The sequence below is a fragment of the Juglans microcarpa x Juglans regia genome, chromosome 2S (assembly GCF_004785595.1).
Source record: "Juglans microcarpa x Juglans regia isolate MS1-56 chromosome 2S, Jm3101_v1.0, whole genome shotgun sequence".
NCBI classification, from domain to species: Eukaryota; Viridiplantae; Streptophyta; class Magnoliopsida; order Fagales; family Juglandaceae; genus Juglans; species Juglans microcarpa x Juglans regia.
The window spans coordinates 31,502,782-31,528,102 of record NC_054597.1 but is presented as its reverse complement, the minus strand read 5'-3'; the positions used below and the strand labels follow the sequence as shown (position 1 = coordinate 31,528,102).

At 37.3% G+C, this 25,321-nt stretch overlaps 1 long non-coding RNA gene across 1 annotated transcript; it reads right to left on the bottom strand.

Moving 5' to 3' along the window:
- Positions 1–8,055: 8,055 nt before the first annotated feature.
- Positions 8,056–23,421, bottom strand: LOC121253119. The gene is made up of 3 exons (XR_005938358.1): positions 23,409–23,421; positions 8,846–8,849; positions 8,056–8,166 (listed from the first exon to the last, which is right to left on the bottom strand). It is a non-coding gene; the product is annotated as an uncharacterized LOC121253119 (long non-coding RNA).
- Between the last annotated feature and the right edge of the window lie 1,900 nt (positions 23,422–25,321).

Here is a 25,321-nt window from a genome sequence, read left to right as displayed (position 1 = left end):
TCATTTTAAAAATCTCTTGTTTTATATATATATATATATATATCAAAACTGGAAATATAAAAGACTCTTATAGTTTGGGCATACAATCATACATGCATACATACATTGCATGATATATATAACTCACTTCGATTCTTGGTTTGCAAGAGCTTGAGAATTTACTAAACTAGTTATTTGGGCATACATACATACATTTCATAATATGAATTAAGTTTCTCACGGAAGAATTAAATTACAAGCTCACTACAGCTTTTCCAGTGATTTATTTTGCTGGAAAAAATGCCTAAAATCGCCGCATATTAGTATTCCTAGCGATTTATACATCGTTGCATTTGTTTATTCACTTCTGTTTTTTCCTAGCGAATACAAAAAATCATCGCAAATATTTACTTTTCCCCGCGCTATTGTTTTGCCGCAAATAAGGAATTAAATCGTTGGGAAAAATCGTTGGGAAAACCTATTTATAGCGAAATATACTTGCCGCAAATATTGAATAAATCACCACAAATGAAGAAACTATTGCAACGGTCAATTGAAATCGCTGGGAAAACTTATACTTGTCGATTATATAATAGCTGTAAATAGTATAAAAACCGTCGTGAATGTAAACACCTATTCCAAAGGTGAATTGAAATTGTAGCAATTGAAATCATTCCTGATGCAAACCAATCATCGCAAAAATTTTATACTGATGATTTTGTGCGTCGTCGGGATAGTTTCAGAGGTCCAAATTGGATTTTATGGCGACGGCTATTTGCTGCAATAGAAATTTCTGACGAAATGTAATTGCCGCAAAGAAATTTACTGTCGAACTAAAATCGCGGCAACAACTTTTTGATGGAATTTGGCTAAGCCTTTCACAACGTTTTAAATTTCGCTGCAAATACGTGCTGAACAATTTTTTTTTTTGGTCTATGCAATTAGCTGTTCTGCTGATTTTTCCTTTAATGGTCAATAATGTTAAAGGGAAATGTAGTGTGATTAAGATGAAAACTACATTTAACAAGTTGAGTAATTTATAACAAATCTACCTTTAATACTTCAATGTTATAACATATTCAAGAAACACTACTTTTCCATACGGTCAAATTCCCCTACATTTTTATTACACTATATTAGCAAGGCCGGAAACCATCCCGGGACATGATTATTATACCCAACAACCTGCATGGACATGAGTTATTTGATCGTAAACTGGAAACATCAAGTGAAAACATCAACCTATCAATCTTCAACTCTTAAATGACAACTTAATATTCCCATCAACAAATATTAAGGGCACCATTTGCATCTAATTCAATAATTTAAGTGCATCAATTCATCCAAACTCATATATATTTAAACACTTGGGTGGTGCATTATACTCATATCAAGTACAAACTTAAGGGTACGGTTTGTTGATAGTTAAAGACATTACTTTTACTTCCACAAAGCAAGTGGGATCCTATATACAATACTCCTCAAATGCTCCTGCCAGTGGCTGCCACAATTGCATAAGAAGAGGAAAATACTCAATTCAAAGCGCTTTTAAAGAGATCATGGGAGACTTGGAATAATGAACAATAATGTCTCTTCCAAGACCAAAAATTTAAACAAGAAAATTATCATCATTAATCTGCCTACAAGAAAAGGAAAATACTTGGGAAACTTCAAAATTTATAATCTTTTTCTCACAAGGAATAATTTATAATCACAACAAATCGGCCCAATATTCAAGAAAGTTTTCCAAAGTAGTATCCGAGAAAAAGGAATGGGAAATTCTATTAAAATACTTGTGAGAGAACTTGACAATTTACTAAACTATTTAGTGACCCACGCAAAAAGCACTACAACAAAAATTCGTTTTTGGAATGATTTTTGTTTGGGACGAAACAAAAATCATTCCAAAAAATGAGATCTAAGGATGAAATTTAAATTTCATTCCTAAAAAACGACGGGAGGCATTTACTGTTTGGGACACTGTTATTAGAATGACCTTGGGACGCTTTTTATTCGTTCCAAGAAATTACATTCAAACTAATTTGAACACCACATTTAGTCAATCGAACGACTTTTTTGGTGGGAAATTATAAAAAAGTCGGTGGGAATTTGATTCGATACTGTTCGAACAGAAGTTTTCTGTTTGAACGGGAATGAACTTTGTTCAAACCCAAATTAAACGTTCGAATGAGATTGTTTAATCATAGTAATTTATTGAAAGGCATCCAAAATATCTTACAAATAAATATCTTTTTAATTTATTAGTTATCATTTTCAAAATATAAAAAATATAGATATATTATATAGTATTATTTATGGTGAATTAAAATATTTCATATTCATAAATTAATTTTATGTAATTAATTTAAAAATATTTGAATGAGTTCTTTTATGGTAAATAAGATTTTTAGTTAAATAAATATTACTTTAGTAAAATAAGAAAACAATATTTTTGACAATAAACAAGCTAGGAAACACCAAAAATAAAAAATCATACTCTAATTACATTTCAAAAATATATTGTACCTTCGATGCAACATAAAAAAATCAAATAAAAACTAAAACTATTTATCTAGTATGTAGCCAAAATTCTCCTGTAAGGCAACAATGCGTTCCTCCATCTCGTGAAGCTTCCCCATGATGGAATAAAAAATCTCCTTGATCAAAAGTCGGCGATGCTCCTTGAGCAAAGATCGTACCTCATCCAAAATAGCCCTAACAGGTTGTGTCTGAATACTGGCAGGAGTAGAAGTTGGATCATTCGACATGCCACAATCTTGTGCTGCTAGAATATTAACTTGAGTCTTTCACAAGTGACCCTTACTCCTGCTGAATGTTATCTTGTTAAGAGGCCTAATCTATGGCTGCCTCCTCTCAGTCATTTGCACATTAACCCCCAATTGGATTAGGAGGTTAGACATCATCAGTGCAAAAGGTAGACTGCCTCCACTAGAATAGCTTGACTCAGATCAAATCTGGTGGAAGAAATATAATGGCAGATCAATCGGCTCTTCTCGAGCTATTCGTTACATCAATCTAGCTCACTTGATGCTGAAATCCATCTTGTATTTCCTTGGATCGATGTTAGTGGAAACAATTAAATTTAGCATTCTAAAAAATGCTGTACAGTCTACTTGCCTAATGACCTTGCTGCCATCATATGGAGGAGCCGAAGTGTCTAGCATCATTTGACGAACCTCATCGTTTGTGAGACCATCATATGCTAGAGCATCGTCCTCACTATCACCTTCGACATCTATCCCTGCATCCAGCGCAGCCAGTGTAGGGTATGTGCCCATCACGTTCGGGATACCAATAAAATCAGAAATAATAGAGGGTGAGATAGTAATACTCACTCCCCGAACGGTAAAGGTGAAGGTATCCGCATAAATATCCGTAACGTTTGTTTGAATAATAATTTGTTACAATTTCAAACAAATATACCTCCCAAAAGCAAAGCAACATGTGCACCATTCCCATCCATTACCGACTCTCCGTGTGGTTCACTTGCTATCAATAGTGGACCAACATCACAAGACCCAGAGCAAGGTATTTTATCACATTAAATACTACATTTTATGCTCAATTTAAGTAATATATCTATAAAATAATTAAATTAAATTAAAATGTATGCTTTAATTACTGTATATATAGCTGTTCTAAGCCAGCGTCGAGGTCGAGGCACTACGAGGGGTGTCCACATAGAGAAAGTAAGAAAAGTAGGTAAAATTAAAGTTGATATTCCTGATTATCACATCGGTGGCTCTGGAGATTCGGTAGCGTTGCTTGCTTCTTATGTTGGTACGCCTACTCGCACTTATACGCTTACTCGCACGTATGCACATATGCATTCCGGAGGTACAAAGGTCGATGCCATGCATACTACAAGAAATTCAATACTACAACAGAGGCCTGCCAAAATCCATTCCAAGTAATGCCAACAAACAAATGAGAAAAGGTTTATAATATGTTTAATAATCCTGCTTATCAGGTAATTTCGTTGCTGTTTTTTATAATAGTATATGATAGAAATATTAAACATATAGACATAATAATGTTTTTAGCAACGGAGTACTGTGAACCAAGCAAATTGATCAAAATTAACGATACACCATTATGCGGGTCCTCGATTTTTTCATCATTTGTCTAAAAAAATTGGTAAGTTATTCTCATCCCCATTAAATATTAACATATAATACAATTTTATGATTTAAGTTATAACTTATATTTTCCTTTTGTAGGAAGAAGAAAGTCCTGCTGACTATAATTTTATCCAATTGTATGCTAAAGCACATAAAAATTGTAATGGTGTTTGGACCAGTCCCGAAGCAGAGACAAATTATGTAAGTTTAAATTTTTTTAATTCCATTGTCTAATAATATTTTTGTTACTTATACTAACTTTAATATTTTTGTTTTTTGTAGGACAAGATGATATCTCTTAAGGAAACTAATGTGGATCCATCTGATGAATCATCTGTCAACGATGCTCAGATCATTTCTCAAGTTCTTGGATCATGTTCTAGATATTTGAGGGGCTTAGGACGTTGCGTGAAGCCATCATCAACATAATCCTCTTCTCGAGCCAGATCGAATGACGACAAAACTAAGAAATTGGAGGAAGCAACACTTGAGATAGAACGATTGAGGTCCAAGAAAAAAAGATTTGCTGACCCAATTAGATCAAGTAGCGGATTTAGAGGTGAGATTAGAAGAGAGGATGTGGTTGAATAACAAAAAATGTTTGAATAGTTCCAATCAATGATGTCCCAAAACTATATGCCACGACTACAATCTTTAATTTATTTTTTCTCTAATTGCCTTTATATTATGATGTTTCAAAACATTTGAACAATTGATGTTTGAATTACAATTTGTGTAATATTAATATAATATTTTTAATTAAATTATATTCTATATGATAATACCGTTGGAATGGTAAATAACCAGTTCGAATGGTAAATTACCATTTATAAATCTATTCGAACAAAAATAGACCCATTCGAACGACAACCAAGAAATACAATCAGTACGGCTGTTCGAACAACATTATTATACAAAACCCCATTCGAACAAACAGAATTTTCAAAAATAAAATGTTTATTTGAATGAACATAATTTATATTCGAACAAAAGTCATTTGAAAAATTTATTGGTTCGAATGCATAAAATCTGTTCAAACACTTGGTTCATTCAAACATGATCAAATATGGTTATTAGTTTGAATCAAAATTTCATATTGTTCAAACATATTTGTTGGTTCGAACTGAAAGGTTTCCATTCGAACTGGCTTTTGAGATGAAATTGGTTCGTCAAAAAAAGAAAGTCCCGTTCAAACAATTTCGACTGGTTTTTTGAGATGGAAATTGATTTTCGTCTCCAAAAATCTTTTGAGATGGTTTTTTTGAGACAAAATAGAGACAACATTTTTTTGATCTCCAAAAATATTTTGGGATGAAATTTGGGTTTCTTGAGACAAAATTTTTTGTCTTAAAAAACCCAATCTCTTGTAGTGAATAGAGTGCGGAAAAAAAAACTGCTTAAAAAATACATAAATAAGACACAAAGCTGAAGGGTTGTAAATTAAAGAACAGTTACACAATTAGACCTATCATATAAGTCCTCCTAAAGCAAAATGAGTGGCAGTGTTCCAATAAACAGAAAAGATCACATTGGTTTCATTAATAACCACCTCTCATTGGTTTCATTGAAATGAAAACCTTTTGTATGGAGAACTAATGGTACAATATATCTAGCCTTTGGAGATCACCTTAATTGCCTTCACCTAAATTTGGATTCATTTTAAATAAGCGATGAAGCTCTGCATAGTTTTGGCAATGGACTTTAAGACAATCTTGCATTATATACTATCGAATGACCTGTTCGGAAACTTCTCAAATTGGTAGCCATGAGGTATGAGACCTATGAGACAATTGTTGAACACATTAAAAGGTCAGGAGGAAAGTGAGTTGGGTTAGCTGTGGGGATATTTTTCCAAACAACATATTTTGAGAAAGGTCCAATGATTCTAGTTCTGTCAAGTTCTCCACCATGATGGAATTTGACCGGAGAGAGCATTGTTGGAAATATTGAGAATGTGTGGTACTTTTAAATTGAAATGTTTCCTTTATGTGTATTGCATGAGAAATTAATGACTATGAGTTTATCTCGGATAATGGATATTCTTATACTCCAACTTTATACCTTTGGTCTTTAGTCGAAATGAGTATCTGATGGAGGAATACTCAATGTATTGCAACCTTTTTTTGCAGCAGATAATTTCATAGCATTCCAATACTGTTGGAAGAATCTTGGGGGTGAATTTCGAGAGAAAGTTGTTAGAGAGATTGATGATATATATGTAAATTGGAGAATGAGCAATTGGTTTGGATGATATGCAACTTGGGAAGAGTTCCCAACCAAAAGGGAAATGTATCATGGATGTGACTGTAACCAACAGTGATCCTTGCAACCTATTGTTTCTAACATCTAATATTTCTAAATCAGTATAGAGAACATGTTGAGAATTTTGAAAGCATGTGAAAAAGTTGAAAGAAAAAGAAGCTTATTTACTTGTATTAAATATCCATTTGTGTATTACACCTTGAAGATTGTTATGTGATGGATCTATCTTCACCAATTTGTCATGGTTTCATAAGATATCCGGAAGCTTTGTTAAGTTGAGAGAACTCAAAGATAAAACTTGTAAGGCTAAAGAGCGAATTTGGGATGGATCCAAAAAAATTGCAATAATCAATCAATAGGATGAGCCTTAGAATTAAGGTTTCCAATTGAAGCATGTACTTTACTAGGGAGCTTATGTGATCAATGCTCTAATCTTAAACTGGAAGGTCAGAAGTTTGATCAATATTCTAACATCAATTTTGAGAACCCATATCATAGTCGTGCTTCGTTTCAGGAGTATTTTGGTAGGGATGAGCGAGATGGAGACCTAGGCTTTAGAGTTGATCTACCGAAATTTTTTGGTACTTTGCAGGCTGAAGGTTTCATCGATTGGTTAAATGAGGTGGAGCGTATTTCTGATTAAAAAGATGTTTCAGATCGTTTGAAGGTGAAAATGGTTACCATCAAATTGAAGGGTTGAGTGTCTGCCTGGGGGGAGCAATTGAAGCGGTCGAGGGAGCGATAGGGCAAGACTAAGATTTGCGATTAGGAGAAGATGAATGGTCACTTTTTACCCTTTAAATATATTCAAACCTTGTTTGAGTGACTTCACATGTTGAGGTAGGGAGCTAGATCTGTTGATGACTACATTGAGGAATTTTATTAATTGATGGCCCAGAATGATCTTTCAAAGACTGAAGAACAGATGGTAGCATGTTATCTGGTGAGCTTGTGGTAGCCTTTGCATGATTTTCTTAGCCTAAACTCTCTGTGGATTGTTTCTGAGGCCTATCCGTGATCTAATCGAAGAGAAGCAGCAAACTAGGTGACCCACACCTAGGAGCGAGTAGAACACACAAGGAGTATGCCCACAGGAGACTTGCCCGATCTGTAGTCAACCCAAGGTTAGAGTTCAAGCGCCACTAAAATTCAATGTTTCATATGCGGGGAGCCCGGTCATAGAACAATAGAATGTAGAAAGCCTCCCAATCAAATGGAGGGAAACCTTTTGATTAATGAGAATGACAAGGTGGATGATGAGGACATTAGAGAACCTGTTTTAGACGAGGACCACGATGAATGGGATGTTTTGTACGAAGATGGTAATAAGACCCTTGTTGTTAGAAAAAGTCTACTAACTCCCAAGGATTAATTGGAAAAAGACTGGTTGAAGACAAATTTTGTTCACACTAACTGCACTATTTATGAGAATGTCTATAAATTGATCATAGATAGTGGCATTTGTGAGAACATGGTATCTGAGGAAGCAATTCAGAAGCTCCTAATCAAAACAGTCCCTCACTCGAAGCCGTACAAGTTGTTGTGCTGAAGAAGGGCAATGAGATTACAATTGAATAGCGGTGTTTGGTCTCTTTTTCGATTGGCCAAAAGTATTTTGATAATACCTAGTGTGACATGGTATCCATGGATGCTTGCCACTAACAGTTAGGCAAACCTTGGAAGTATGATAGAAGCGTGGTTTATGATGGATGAAAGAACACCTATTCCCTTAGCATTAAAGGGAAGAAGGTCATTTTAGCACCTCGTAGGGAGGTAGTTGTCTCTGCAACTATGGCTAAAACGGGAAACAATCTTTAGTATAGGGCTAGATTCTAGGCAGAGGCGAGAAATAATCTTTTCTATAGGGCTAAATTCTGATCTCGTTCGTGGCCTATGCGTGTGGATAGCAAAGGCATCAACAAGATCATAGTGAAGTGCAGATTTCCAATTCCCTGCCTTGATGATATGCAGGATCAGTTGTTAGGCCCTAAGGTCTTTTCCAAAATAGACCTTAAGAACGGGTATCACTAAATCAGAATGTGTCCTGGTGATGAATGGATGATGGTGTTCAAAATGCAACATAGTTTGTATGAGTGGACGATCATGCCTTTTAGACTATACAACGCATCCTAGTACATTTATGAGATTTATGCATCAGATATTGCAACCGTTTATGGGGAATAGGGGAGGGAAGCGGGGCCCTACCCCTGCTTACCCCGCTTTCGCCACAATTGGGTGGAGGCCCCGTCAATTGGATGCGGTGGCTGGGCAATCTACCTACATCCAGCATCTGGCCAACCCTGTGGGTGCAGGGGATAGACCGGGCGTGGCCTCACACCGCACATCCCTTGCCCCGCACGAGATATATATATATATATATATAACTTATACATTAAAAAAAAAAAGCACTGTTTAGGGTATCATCGTTTTGTTCAATGCGTAAATTTAGCCCCCTTCTTAACTTGCCTCTCTTAGACTCCCTTGTCTCTCTCTCTCTCTCTCTCTCTCTCTCTCTCTCTCTCTCTCTCTCTCTCTCTCTCTCTCTCTCTCTCTCGCCTTACACCACATAGCACACAAACCTCTCTCTCACTCGTTGCTATCGCCAAGTCCATGTCTATATTAATTTAAGGTTTCAATCTAATACCCCAAATTAGTTTAGGGGTTTCAATATTGAACCCCAATATTTTGAAACACCCAAATAGATTGGTAAATTAAATTAGGGTTTCAAAATTGAAACCCCAATATTGGGTTCCAGTTTAGATTAATTTGTAATAGTTTTAAATTAATTTGTATTAATGTAATAGCCTAGAATACTTAGATTTTTATATTTTATGCTTTAAACAACACTTTTTTTTTTTTTAATTTTATGTTATATGTAAATTGTAAAATATAATTTTTCTTTTTCTTAAGACTTATTATTATTATTTTTTTAAATCTAGGCCCAGAATGGCCCAAAAAGGCCCTAGGACCATTTAGCCTGGACGGGGGCATATTTGTCCAAAGTAGAAGTCAGTCTGGAGTGGCCAACGCCCAAGACCCTACACGATGTGCAGAGTTTCCATGGATTGACGTCCATTTATCGCCAATTCATTCAAAATTTCGGCACCCTAGGATACTTAGATTTTTATATTTTATGCTTTAAACAACATTTGTTTAATTTTATGTTATATGTAAACTGTAAAATATAATTTTATGTTCTTTAGGACATGTTTTTTTAAAATCTAGGCCCAAAATGGCCCTAAAAGAGGCTTTGGCCCATTTTTGGGCCTCGGGACCATTTAACCTTGATGAGGGGCAGATCAGTCCAAAGTAGAAGTCAATCTAGAGTGGCCAACGCCTAAGACCTTACACGATGTGCAGAGTTTCCATGGATTGGCATCCTTTTATCGCCAATTCATCCAAAATTTTAGCACCCTAATTGCTCCCTTCATAGATTGCCTAAAGGGGTGAGCATTCCATTGGTCTGAGGAAGCAATGACCAAATTCTGGCTAGTCAAGTAGAAGATGACAGAAGCACTAGTTTTGTCACTCTCTGATTTTGAAAAAATCTTCGAGTTAAACTACGATGCTTCTGGAGTGGGTGTTGGCAATGTTCTAAGTCAAGGGTGACCCGTAGCATTTTTCAGTGAGAAGTTGTCAGGATCAAAGAAAAACTACTCCAGTACGACATGGAGTTCTATACCATTGTACAATCTTTGAAGCACTGGTAACACTATTTGGTGGAAAAGGAGTTTATTCTAATTACTAACCACTAGGCATTGGAATACATCAATGGCCAACAAAAGCTGAGTAGGCGATATGCCAAGTGGGTCACCTATCTATAGGAGTTCACGTTCTGGCTGAGACACCAAGTAGGAAGTTTGAACAGAGTTTTAGATGCTTTGAGCTGACGGGTGTCACTCCTCACTACCATGAACATTAGAGTGGCTGGCTTTAACACCTTCAGAGATTTGTATGCAGTTGATCTATCCTTCGAGAAATTTTTTATAGCGGTAACCGAGGGTAAGCAGAGTGAGTTTTTTCTACACAACGATTTTTTGTTTCTTCGCCTATAGCTTTGTGTTCTAGATTGTCATTTGAGGGAGCATATTCTATGGGAGTTACATGGCGAGCGACACTTTGGGCGAGAAAGGACGTTGGCTTTGATTGCTACAAATTATTATTGGCCCAAAATGACCAGTGACGTTGCAAATTACGTAGAGCGGTGTTTTGTGTGTGAGAGAGCAAAGCGGACCCTCACCAATGCTGGGCCTTACACTTTGTTACTTGAGGGCTCGTGGCTTGATCTTAGCATGTGTTTTGGCTTGCGTTTACCCCTAAACCTAACGGTCCATGGACTCGATTTGTGTTGTGGTTGACAGATTTTCCAAGATGGCCCATTTTGTAGCTTGTAGAAAGACCATGGATGCCACATGTATTGCCCATCTCTATTTCAAGGAGATTGCTCGCCTACATGGCGTTCCTCGCTCCATCATGGCATTCCTCACTCCATTACCTTAGATCGGGATGCTAAGTTTATGAGTAATTTCTAGAAGAGTTTGTTAGAGAAAATGGGAACAAAACTAAATTTTAGTAGTGCCTACCATCCCCAAACAGATGGACAGATCGAGGTGGTGAATAGTAGTTTGGGCAACCTTTTGCGGAGTTTGGCCAGTATTAAGCTAAAACAGTGGGACCTCGCCTTATCTCAGGTCGAGTTTGCTTACAATTGATCTAAGAATAGGACTACACAGCTGAGCCCATTTGAGGTTGTGTACGGGACAGATCTGTCGGGCATACTTGAATTGGTACCCATTCCATGTATTGGTCGCCTGAATTTTAAGGTTGAGGAGATGACAGCGCACCTTTAGGGTGTACACAACCAAGTCAAACAGGAAATTTAGGTGACAACACAAAGTACAAGGCTCAGGCCAATAATTGCTATCACCAGGTACTTTTTGGTGATGGGGATTTGTTTGGGCTGTACTAACTAGTGATTGTTTTCTTGTTGGCGAGTATAATAATTTGAAGGACATGAAGACTGGACCTTGTGAAGTTCTCTAGAAGATTGTTGACAATGCGTACAAGTTACGTCTTCCCAGTCATATGAAGACTTATGACGTGTTCAATGCCAAACACCTCATTCCATACTTTAGTGACACCAACATGAACTCGAGGGTGAGTTCTTTCCAACCCGAGCAGACTAATGTAGGGGTATCTGAGTTTGATAATTCTTAGCTGACATATTCGATGTTAATAGCACTGGACTACCTCGAGAAGGCCGATCAGCGCAAATCGGGTTGGAAAAGGTGAAGATTCCTTGGTTTAGAGAGGAAAGGTCGGCATTCCTCGGTTGTGCGAAAAAAGTGGGTTCTGCGAGTAATGGTCGATGTTCCTCTATTGGAAGAGGAAACGAGGGCGATATTGCTCATTGACAGTAGTTGGCCTTAACTTTGGCTACGGGTGTCAGAATCGCACGTATGACGCCAAATTCGAAAAGCTCTCTTCGATGTAAATGTCGTCATCACCACGCTATACCTGGTGGTCCCCTTTTAGAGCCCAAAATCATCAGTTTTCCCCTACGTATCGTCAATTTTAGTTATTTTCCATTTTTGGTCATTCTTCTCTTTTATGGCAACGTTTATTTTGAGAAACAATTTTATTTCGAATTTTCATCTACATTGCAGCAAGATACTTAGTTTATTTGGTATTTTATTATTTGGTCGTAATTGTAATTTTACTTCGTTTTCCTTAACCATGTAAGCCTTAGCTTTGGGGCTTTAGAAGGCATATTTGATTTTTATTAAAAAACTCTAATATTAGAGTTTTTCTCAGATTTTTTTCTCTGTTTCCTTAATCAAGTTTAAGTTTTTACTCTACTCACTCATGCTAGGATGATACCAAGAAACTATTATAGGTCCTATTATTTTTTTTATTAATGGTAGGACCTATTCATAAATAAATAACAAAAATGCAGAGCTATTTTAGAAATAGATAATACTTATCCCACAGAAAAAAGCTATCGAAGGTGGCTACCGATTGTTTATTTTTTTTTCTACTTAATAATTAAGAAAATATTTTTAATAATGTTGTGATTTTTTTTAAATGGTTAAGGATATAAAAAAAATATATGAAAAAGAATAAAAAATAAAAAAAGTAAATGGCCTTCTAGGTGGAAAATCTCTATGGCTGTAGTAGGGTCCTTTAGAAATAGAGAAAATATACTCTTCATCCTGTCAGTCCTACCCATACCACACACCGTGACGTGGCGAACCTTGTTTGGTCACCATGTCACGATCTGAAAAGATCAAACCTTCTTCAATCGATTCTTCACATCTCCTCGAGCAAATTCTTAATCCGTTCTCTCACCCCCACAAAAGCCCTCTCATCCGTTCTCTCACTAGACAAAAGCCCTAATTCAGAAGCCCTCCTTCGTTCTTTCACCCCCATAGAAGCTCTCTCTCTAGTAAGCTTCCTCCAGAAAATCCTCTATCCCTCTCTCTCACTCACAAACTCCAGACGGTGAGTTCACGTTCTCTTGCAAATTCACGTCACGTCGCAGAGAAACCAAATTGCGTCCAAATCACGTCAAAAGAGCTGATTAGAAAGGACTCATGTTTCTAAAACACTTTAATTTCCAAAACAAAGATACTGCAAAACATATTAGCATGGTAGTGACATGTGCCACTAATATATACAATAAATTGAGAAGTGTTAACTCTATACATGGATTGTATAAAAGTAAGTTTAGAAATTAATTTGACTTTATGTGATATATCATATCTACTTTACATGCAAAAAAAAAATTGTTTTCGAAACTTATGTGCCATGTCAAACAATATTAATTTGTAAGCTTTATTTTGTAAAATTCATGTCATGTAGACCAAACATTTTTTTTTTTTTTTTTATAGATTTTGGAAGCGATCTTAAACCAATTCCGTTCTAGTAAAAAATCTCAATATCGTATTCAGCTAATGGAGTGCTGCTTGATCATGTGCAGCACTCCATTTTTTATGGGACTATTATATTCATTAAAAGAGTCAAAATACCAATATTTCTTTTATGTAAACTAATGTGGTATATGTAGGCTTCAATATCAACTATATATGTGTTTGGAACTTTAGTGTCAATAAATAAGCTTATACATAAATTTATTCTTTGTGAGTATTGGTATCATTACTCAGCTTCTTTTTTGGACATGTCAGTTGGCACCTTTGTGGGAATATTAACTTTACATCTTACGCTCCTTACAGAATCAAATAAAACAAAGGATTAAATAAAAATTTAAGAGGAATGATATTAACCACTCTTTTAATCATGACCATTTTATTATCCCCACATCCATGCCGAATACTATAATAATTACTAGTTAGATATTGTAATATAATAGATATATTATATAAAATGCTAATTATAACATATATAGTCTATAGTACATAGTAGATCAATTACTTTTACCTATAGTATATCTCTGTTTTGGATCGAGCTCGACTTTGTTTTTGATACAAGATTGAGTTTGAACAAAAATATGATAAAAATCTCATGTTTGAACTTGTATTTTGTGAAACGAGCTGAGCTTGAAAATCAAAAGACTATCTCGATTTGGCTCGATTACAATCCTAATACTGTGAGATGATAGAGAACTTTGTTTTGGTAGTCGTACGTTCTTAACAAATTGAAATAGGACATTGCTAATAGCCTAATACATTCCTCTCTAGATGTTCTGGTGATGAAGTGACCCAATGCCCAAGTCTTTGAAAGCAGGCTATAAAAAAGTAAAAAGGAAAATACTTGCGAAGCATCTTTTGAATTCCACTTGCTCTTCCATGGCCACCTGCCATCGTTGCATAACAAGAGGAAAAGACTTGAACACGTTTTTTACGAGATCATGGGAGACTTTCAATAAACTAACAAAGAGATCGATTACAATGTCTCTTCCAAGACCTGAGATTTATAAACGAGAAAATTATCAAAGTACAATATGCCGACAAGAAGACGAAAAGACTTGGAAATTACTTGATAACTTGTGGAAAAGAAAGGAAAGAAACTTGCAACTCACGACAAGGAACAAACTTTGATATGATCAATCAAACACGTTCGTTTTAAAAATCTTTTAAATTCTGATCGTGATATGAAAATCTCTTTTTTTATATAATATCAAAACAGGAAAGATAAAAGACTGATTGTTTGGGCATGCATGCAAACATACATACATTTCATGATATGAAGTTTCTCACGGAAAAATTAAACATGATAAGGGTACGGTTTGTTGATGGTTAAAGACATTACTTCTACTTCACAAAGCAAGTGGAATCCTATATATAATGCCCCTCAAATGCTCCTGCCATGCATCATTGCATGAGAAGAGGAAAAGAGTAAATTCAACGCGTTTTTAAAGAGATAATGGGAGACTTGGAATAATGAAGGATAATGTCTCTTCCAAGACCAAAAATTTAAACAAGAAAATTATCATCAATTTGCCTACAAGAAGAAGAAAATACTTGGGAAGCTTTATAATTTCTTGTTGAATAGAAAGGAAACTTACAACTCAAGATAAGAAACAAAATCTGATATATATAGCTGTCAACACATTCGTTTGTTTTCATAACATATCTCAACCCATCTCATCTCATCTAAACAAATAAGGCAAAAGAGGATCATCTTGACGCAACTCTCTAGAAGGTTTAAAAAAACCTTTGTACGTCCCATTTTACATAACTTGAAACTAAGGAGACTTCACACACTTCGGAATTAATTGGTAGAATTTATCATTAAAGCCAAACTGTACAAAACATCTACAAGGAAATCCCAGTGTACTCTATCATAAGCTTTTGCCATATCAATCTTTATAATAATATTATCTCCCTGATTTTTCTTATGTAGCGACTGAACCATCTTACAAATGACTTGTTTGTTCTAGGATCTCGAAGCCACCTTCATTTCTTTCAGCATAGCAGCCAATCGAATTAATCCAGCACTTTGTTCCGGCTGTTTCCAAATTTCTTCCACACATAACAGGAAACTAGTGTGTGAACACCACATATTCTGGAACTTAAAAGAAGAAGGGCCATAAGAAAGCCTCAGCATAGCAAAGAATAACACCATAGGACTATGTTTTGAAGATTTCCTAGGCAAATACTCCAGATATGAAGACCCAAACAGGTTGGCAAAGGCTATGTTAATCACCAACCTATCCAAGCGAGCCCACTTCCGAGAACGACCCTCATGACCATTGCACCATGTCATGGTTCGACCTTGAAACCACATCTCAACAAGGCCACAAAAATCTAAACATTCATTGAAGTCTATCATAGCCGATAAAGGCCTAGGATTAACCCCAATGCATTCACCATCAAACTGAATAACAATAAAATCACCAATCACCACCCAAGGATGTTCCTCCATATGAATATTATTCAATTAATTCCATAGTCCTCTACGTTCTGATTGAGTACATTTTGTATAAACAAAAGTAACCAAAATTTTAGTATTAGCCATGCATAACCAACCAGATAATGACTGGTTTGTTATACTAGAACATTCAAAATCATAACCTTCCTTCCATAGCATCCAGTCTTTGCCACCAACCACTTCATTACAATAGAAATTCGGAAAACCCAAAAATAGGGCCAATTTATACATGTTAGTAGCCTCCTAAAAAGGTTCCAGGACTGCTATCACTGACACATTATTTTTCCTCACTAAGCTTTGTAAACTTTTCCTGGAACGTCTCAAACCTGTGACATTCAGGACCAAAAAGGTCTCAATCATAGATCAGATTTAGATGAGCGAGTGGACACTTGGTGGGACTTCCTCACACTATTCTGTAACTACTCCTTCTGCTGGGACTACTTAACAGATTGATCAGGTTCCTAATCATAGGCCTTTTCTTTAGCAGAATTTGGAGTTTGCCCCTCCTCATCATCAAAACCATAAGTAATGGTCTTCTCCTTCAACGGCGTATGTATAACGCCTGCCTTCTCAAGTTTACATTCCCAATCCAATAATTCTGTAACTGCACCTCTCTGACCACCATCGAAGTCTGCATGCATAAACACCTCTTCAACCACCAAAGTCTCATCTCTAAATATTGGCGTCTCCTGAAGCACCTCCCTTGCTCCCTTGTCATATCTGTTGGGACATGACTCACATTCTCTTTTGGAAGGATTGCCGGATTAACTTCACACTCAATCTCCTTGCAGTCCTCTTCCTTTTCCACTGTATCATCCACCAACAAAGAGTTTATCTTCCCTACCTCAACCACCTCAAGGTGGGTAGCATTTGAAGTCTGAATAACGATAGGACCCTATTCTTGTTCTTCGCCAACTTTACCCTTCCCCTTATCCACACTACTTTAACCACCTCAATCTCCACCTTCACCATTTCCATGGAACTCTTTTTCTATTTTTCTTGCCAAACACGTTTTGACGTATGCCTCCCCTCCACGTGATCCTCCTCCTGCCTCGTTAAACCTACTCTGCACACCACGTACGTATGCCGTTGATGATGACATTTCATATAGTAAAATCCATGTTTCTCATACTTAGCCACTTGCCAAATCTTCTTATTAGTCGAGACAACAATATGAAATCCTTGGATAGGATCTTCCGATAAATCAATTTCCATGCAAATTCGAACCTTAGACGCCCTAGTTTTATTCAAAGTAGCATTATCAATGCCTAGATAACGTCTAAACCTTGTCGCCAAAATTTGTAAGCAGTCCATTCGATACAAGTGCATCGGCAGTCCTGGTAGGAATATCCATTGAGGTGCTAGTGGTGATTCTTTCAACAAATCAAAGTCTTTCATCCATCTAAACAAACAGAAAGAGTACTCGCCAATCATACCCTTTTCATGTGCCCATCCATGCACAAAATCATGTTCATTTTTCATTTGGAGAAGGACATGGTGATCATTCATGAAGCTTACGACAGGGACCTCCAAAAGGCCCCATGATTTGATAACATCATTCCTGATCTCATCAATAGAAGGCCTTGTATACGTAAACTTTAGAACAAGAGCAAACTTGAAATCATCAGCAACCTTAGATATCTCCAACTCTGTAAACACAAAGCCTGGTTCACCATCAACTTCAATCGGTAGCACATAGGCAAACAAAAAGAAGAGTATTCCACAATATTCATCATCACTTGAGCATACTGCTTTTTTCCAGCATCCCCTGAAGCCAATGTCGTCTAGGAGGGGTCCAACGGTAGAGGCGTGGGCACTTCCATGGGCCAACCCTCGCAGAAACCGCTTGAGAACTACTAATAAAGGCGATTCCATGAAAGACATGATAACCAAAACTGGACCAAAAGTCATCTCTCAAATCGCCTCTCTTGCCTCTCTAGAGATATGTCTCAAAAAAGGATGAAAGTTGCACATGTCATTTATAAGAGCGATCTCAATGGATTAGCCCAATGCCAAAAAAGTAGATGTTGAGAGTTATTGGGATAAAATTCAGCCCACATTGGATTAGGCAAAGCATTTGAAAGTTAATTTTTGCTACATTATATCTAAAAGAAAAGTCAAATTTGATGTATACTATGGATGAATCAAAGATTTTTTTATTATTAATTTTGGCACATTCTCTCTCTTATCTCATTTATTTCCCTCTCAAAAAACCTGGGCAATTGTAGATGAATCAAATACGTATGGGCAATTGCTTGGCATAGTTGCAATTCGCAATTATACAGTAGTCTCAATGGGCAGCCACTATGGGATGTATTTTATGGAAATACAAAGCCTTGACAATTGCTTGGCGCTAGTGCAACTTGAATATTTGAACTTTGCAATGTGTTGGTAAAGCTCCAAACAAGCAAATTCTAGATATGATTACTAATTAATTAGAATATGATGACTAATTAACATATAATAGGTAAAATGGTAAAATATGATAAAATAAAATAAATTAATAATTAAAAAAATTAAATTAATATTATTTTATTACTATATAATAAATAAATAGATAATCCAATTTGGAGATTTGATGTGAATGGAATAACTAAAGTCAAATTCATCTCATATTATTTTATTATTATATAATGAATAAATGAATAAACTATTGTGGGGATTTGATGTGAATGGAATAGCCAAAGCCAAATTCATTTCACATTAGCTGAACTTGGGTTTGGTTTTAGCTATTCTAATAAGAGTGCTCTAAGCAAGTATATATTCTTGTACTCAAGCCAAAAGATCCACCAAAGAAAAGCTAGGAAGGAGGTTGGTTTTGAGAGCTCCGAGATTCTTGGAATTTCCTTTTGGAGATCTTTTTTGTTTTCAGCGCTAGGGCTCACGCATGGTAGTGCCCCCGCCCCCACCCCCACCGGTGACCTCGACCCCGTTGGGGGGATTTGATTGTGGAGATGTGGGTATGAAGATGTTTGCGCAAGCGGTTATGAGGCAGGAAATGTGTTCCTTCAAACTTTCTATGTGATATCCGGTGGACGTCAATGGTGAACCAGGGTTCGTTTTTAGGGATTCTGAAATGACAAAAGCAACGGATGATTTTCAGTTTGATCTGGTATTAAAGTTCTCACATTACAGGCCATCCATTGATAAGATTCGACTGAATGTGATTTAGTCTTGGGGATTGGTGGAGGTGTCGATCATCAGTTTTATGGACGATTTTCATGTGCTCATCCAAATGCAGTCGGAGAGTGATTTTGTACATGCCTGGGCGCAAGAGGGTCGTGTAATTGACGGGTGCATTTTCAGATTATTTCGATGGACCAAGGAGTTTCATCTTCATGTTGAACCTTTGTTGGCGCCCCAATGGATTTTCCTACCAGGTTTGCCTTTGCACATGTATAGAACCGATTGTTTACAAATCTTAGCCATGAGATTTGGCCGATACTTGGGCACAAACTATGCAACAGTAAAAAAAAGAGGGCCATAGGTTCACGAATGTGTGTGGAGGTGGATCTAAAGGAGGACCCTGTCAATGGTTTCCCGATTGTCGTTTCGACAAATAGAATCATATGGTAGGAGGCTAAGAGTGAAAACTTAGATTTTATTGCACTAAGTGTTGTTGGCAAGGGCATACGAAAGTGGTATGTAGGATGGGGGAGACTTGGTGTATTGTAGGGGGAGCAGGTTGCCGTGTACCGAAGAAGAACCAGCAAGTGTGGAAAGGAAAAACAAGTGAGGAAGGAAAAACAAGTGAGGAAGGGAAAATAGGGGAGAAGGAGGGGAGAACGAACAGGTGGTGGATGTTTTGGTTTCGACGAAGTCTAGGCAGGATAAGGAAGAACAACCAGTGACAGAAACAACATTGGTTTTGGTTAAGGATGGAAGTTCGGAGAAACAGGACAAGGATCTATTGATGATACATCAGCCAGAACCAAACTGCATGGCTATGGTTACTAGGCAGATGTTTGCATGGAAGGAAGACGCTGTTAATGAGGTTTTAGATGACCTTGTACCAATATTGCAAGAGGCTGTTTTTATGCCTGGACAATTAGGAGTGCAGTGCAGGTTGACATTGGGTGTCCTACGGTGGAATTTTTGCTTGTGGTAGAAGCCCCATTTTTCGAGGGGGCCAAACTGCTCTGATTTCTAAAATTCTGGAATTGGAATGCAGGGCTCTAATAGTGTACAAAAATGTTGTAGTAGTGGGGGAGGACCGACAAGTTTCACTTTCAAATGCCGAAGAGGAAGGTGTTCTGGAAGCACTGGCTTGACAAAAACATTACAACTCGGATCCTAAGAGTCACTAGTGAAGTTGAATGTCTGAAACCAAGAAACACTCAGTGAGACAATCACAACGGGTTTTATCTCGACTCTCTAAACTCAATTTATGATTGATAACATTTTGGTTTGGAATTTGCACAGGTTAGGTAGTTCCAGAAATAGATTAAAAAGTTTAGTTAAGAAGCATGGAGTGCATATTGTTGGGATTTTGGAGCCTTTTGCTGCTATTGATAAAATGAATCGTTTGGCTTGTTCATTGGGATTACCGAATTTTTGTAGTAATGTAGAAGAAGATGGCAAAATATGGATTTTTTGGAGTGGAAATTGTGATTGGGAGGTGCTTTCTATGACTAATCAGTCAATATCTGGGTGGTTTCGGATTGGTGTAGACAAACTCTTAATTTCATTTATCTACACGAAGTGTAGTAGCATGGAGCGTAGAGGGTTATGGAAAAGTTTAGAGGGTGTGGTTACCAATGAGTCCCCATGGCTTGTTTTAGGGGATTTCAATATCATCCGAGATGATAGTGAGAGAGTTGGTGGTAACCCAAGGCCGATTTCTTCCATGGAAGATTTTAATAATTGTCTTGATCACTTTGGTTTATTGGACCTCTAGGTAGTGGGATGCCGGCTGTCGTGGTGTAATGGCCATGAGGGTCAGACTAAAAGTTGGGCCCGGATTGATAGAGCCTTCATCAATATCCAGTTCACAAATCGGTTTCCTTCAGCTTTCTTTGAATATCTTAAAAGGAAGACATCAGATCATTGTCCTATGCTCATTTACTTTAAAAAACAGGCGATAAGCTATGGTCCTCATCATTTTGCTTTCAAAGTATGTGGGCTACTCATGTAGATTTTAAGAGATGTGTGGAAGAAGTTTGGAAGGAACCTACTCAGGCTATGGGTCTTTTGCGTTTAGCGGAAAAGTTGAAGAAAACAAAGCTCTCTCTCCGAGCTTGGAATAAACAGGTCTTTGGGCATGTTGGGCAGAATATTAAAGATTTAGAAGAGAGATTGGAGGTTTTAGAGAGTCGTCTACAAGGCTGCTATGATCTTGAAGTCGAATGTGATTTCTTGATTACTAAACTTGAATTGGATACTTGAGAACAATAAGAAGAAACTAGACTTTCTCAATTGGCAAAAAAGAAAGGGCTTATAAAAGGGAATCAGAATACAAAATTTCTTCATGTGGTGGTTAACCAAAGGAAAAAAAATAAAGTTATTTCTAACATGCAACTAGAGAATGGCACAATTTTGGAGTCGCCAAAACTGGTCCATCAAGGAGCTTTAAATTATTTTCAAAACTTTCTCTCGACTAATTTTGATGTTGAACAAGTGGATCTTTTATCACTTATTTAGTGTTCGATTTCTGAGGAAAATAATGTGTCTCTTGGTAAAGCTCCGTTTGAGGTTGAGATTTTTGATGCTTTGAAGTCAATCCCAAAAGAGAGTTCTCCTGGACCTAATAGTTTTGGCTGGGGTTTCTATTTAAGTTGTTGGGATTTAATAAAAGAGGATGTCGTCGACGCAGCCAAGAATTTCTTTTCAGGTTCTATTTTACCTAGATTTTACACGGCACCTTATTTGGTGATTCCGAAGGTAGATGATCCCAAGAGTTTTGAAAAGTTTCGTCCTATCATCCTTTGCTCAGTTGCTTATAAAATTTTCTCAAAAGTTCTCATGAAATGGATGACACCTTTTTTAGCACAGTTGATTTCGCCTGAACAAGGAGCTTTTATTTCAGGCCGTAGCATTTTTGAGAATAATACTTTGGCACAGGAATTGGTTCACTCTGTGAATAACAAAACAAATGGTGGCAACATTATGGTGAAGATTGATATGGCCAAAGCCTACGACTATGTGGATTGGCATTTTTTGTTAAATTTTTTAACTTCCTTTGGTTTTTCAGCTCAGGTTTGTAATATTGTGAGGGAATGTATTCAGTCACATTGTTTCTCCATTATGGTGAATGGGACTTACAAGGGTTTCTTTCAACTGTCTTGGGGCCTAAGACAGGGGGATCTGCTATCTCCATATTTATCTATTATTATGGAAGAGGTGTTGTCAAGATTATTTAGGAAGAATTTTGAAGCGGGTCGAATTAGATGTTTTTCACATCCCGTGGATGCGCCTCTTGTCTCTCATTTACTTTATGCTGATGATCTTTAGTTTTTGTGAATGGTGGCAAGCATTCAGTTCAGAGACTAATGCAAACTTTGGGGGTGTATGAAAAGAGGTTAGGGCAATTAATCAATAAAGATAAATCGGCGTTCTTCTTCTCGAAATACATTTCAGAAGTTCGGCGTTGCAATCTCATGTCTTCAACGGGATTTGTGGAAGGAAAGTTCCCAGTTGCCTACTTGGGAGTCCCTCTAGTTTTAGGCAGGCTCACATCAAGGGGCTTAGAACCTCTTATTGAGAAGATACGGAAAAAAGTAGCTGGCTGGAAATTAAATTTGTTGTCTCAAGGTGGTCGACTTGCACTCCTCAAACATGTTCTGTCATGTATGGCCACATATTTACTGGCTGTTTTAAATGTGCTGCTAAAGATGTTTAAAAAACTAAACTCTTTGCTTTCAACATTTTTTAGGGAGAATTGAATGGGAAACTGAGGATGAAATGGTGTGCTTGGGATTGACTTTGCAAACCTTACAAGGATATTGGCTTGAGAAACTTTCATGAAGTGCAGAGGTCTCTCCACATGAAATTGCTTGGAGATTGCTAACGGTTGATAATCTCTGGACCATGTTCTTCTGAGCAAAGTATGTGAAACAAGGCCACATTTTAATTGCTGAGGCTAGACAAAATGCATCTCGGTTCTAGAAGTCAATCAGGAAGGCTATTCCTGATGTAGTAGAGAATGTCATAATAAAAGTGAGGGAGGGTAGTTCTTCCTTTTGGTTTGATCGCTGGTTGGCGAGTGGGCATCTATATGCCAGTAGGGATGTTGTGCATACTAAAATAAAAATAAAGGATGCTTGGATCGATGGATCATGGGATGAGAATTACCTTGTTGAACTGCCCGAGATTGATAAAACAGAGGAAGCTATGCACGAAATAGTGGCTGGGAAGACTGGAGAAGATATTACCATCTGGAAACCAGTAGGAACTGGAGTGTTTACGTCAGCCTCGGTGTGGGAAGTAATTCATGTAAAAGGTATTGAGTATCTTGGCATGGATTGGATTTGGCACCACCCTCCCAAAGAAGGTATCTGTGTATATGTGGAAAGCTCATTTAAATGGGTTGTCCTTTGACTCTTGGGTGCAAGCTCTATGAATTCCACTGGCCTCTTGGTGTGACTGCTTCTCTCAAGGGCATTCTAAAAATTTAAATCATGTATTACGTAATGGGACTCTAGCTGCTGAAGTATGGAAGATGGCCGCCATTACATTGGGAATTAATTATGTTGCTAGTATGTCGTGGTGGGCTACAGTTTTGTAGTGGTTTAGTTTAGCAGAGAAATCGAGCCATAGGGGCACTTTGCTTGGCATCATCCCATCCATTATCAATTGACGTCTTTGGCTAAGACGATGTAAGGCTCGGACGGAAAATAAAATAGAGTCAGTGTCGGAGGTTTGGATGGCAGTTAAAATGTGGCTAAGGAAGATTTCATCTCTCTTGGTGAAACAATGGCCTCTTTCGGTTAGGGATGAGGATATTCTTCGGAGTTGTCGTGGATGGGTCAAACTGAATGTAGATGGGAGTTGCTGTGGCAACCTGGGGAGGTGTGGTGGAGGAGGCATCATTTGTGATCATTGAGGTACTTTCAAAGGGGCTTTTTCTTCTTTCTTTGGGCAGGGTACGATCACTGAGGTTGAATTGAGGTCGTTAATTACTGGTATATCTTTGTGTTAAGAGTTGGGATTCTATCAGATTATTATTGAGTGATTCCAGTTTGGTAGTTTCTTGGTTTTTTAGATACAAGTGCACAGTTTGGTACTTATGGGAATATTGGGATAATCTCTTGGTCTTATTGAAGGATGTGCATTTCACCATTGAACATCAATTTTGGGAAGGGAATAATGCGGCAGATTTCCTTGTTCGTTGGTGTGATACCCTGTATTTGCGTGTATCTTGACTAAGTAAATTATTGCATTTATTAAAATTATGGGCTTTCTTGTTTTAAATTTTAGATTATTTACATTATATTCTTTTAAGATTTTTAATTTTTAATTCAATGTGTTTTCTTGTTATTAATTATTGTTCATTATTTAAATTGCTCTATATTTTAAATTAGTTTCTTATTGGATTTAATTATTTTATTTTTATTTAGTCACTACGTTTAAATTATTTTATTTAACTCGTTTTGAAATTATTTTTGTTAGATCATTTTTGTGACCCAAGATGTGAGGATTGAACCTCATTTATTTCACTCACTTTTTCTTTTTCTTTTTCTTTTTTTTTTCTTTTTCCTCTTTTTCTTTTCTTCTTCTCTTTTCTTTTTCCTTCATTCTCTCTCTCTCTCTCTCTCTCTCTCTCTCTCCGCACACAACTTCTCCCTCTTTCCCCCCGTCCGTGCGTTGTCCTCCATAGTGCCGCCGTGCACCACCCACTTCCGTCACCACTCCTCCCATTCATCTCCCCACCGGCCGGCGACTCCACCTCTCAATTTCCAGCTCCTCTCGCACCGCCGTGAGCCCCCACGCACGGCTACAAGCCGCGGCACCCCTTGAGCTTGCGCACCTCAGTTGTGCCGCCTTTGGCCACCACCTCTTCACCACTTTACCGGCGACCCCCTTAACTACCTAACCCACCCATCCTCGCCACGATCCGCCACTGGTGAAGCCCATCCACTCCCATTTCCGATTTAAGTGTTTTGGCCTTCAACCGCCGCCCACGGCCAACCACCACCACCATTAGTTTCAGCAATATCCCTAAGCCATTCCCTAGTAATCTCAAGTCTTCGTTTGTCTCCGTTCAAAATCTAGCATTTTGAGACCCACGACCATAGTGCGTTTTGCAATGTTAGGTTGTTGTGCCGCCACTTCTAGCAACTCCGTGATCATTCGAAAATTATATTATAATACTGTTAGTATTTTTCCAAAAAACTTTTGAGATTTAAATATATTTTTGCACTAACATATTTTTACTGTGAATTGGTTGGCTGTGCCGGACTAAGTCCGAGGAGTAAGGGGGTCGGTTGGATTGGAGGATGGAGTTGTTTGTGTGATTAGACTATGTTGTGATTTACTGGTTGTTGAATACTTGTGTTGTGTCATATACAATGCATTTACATGCATGTTCATGTTTGTAACTGAAAACTGGG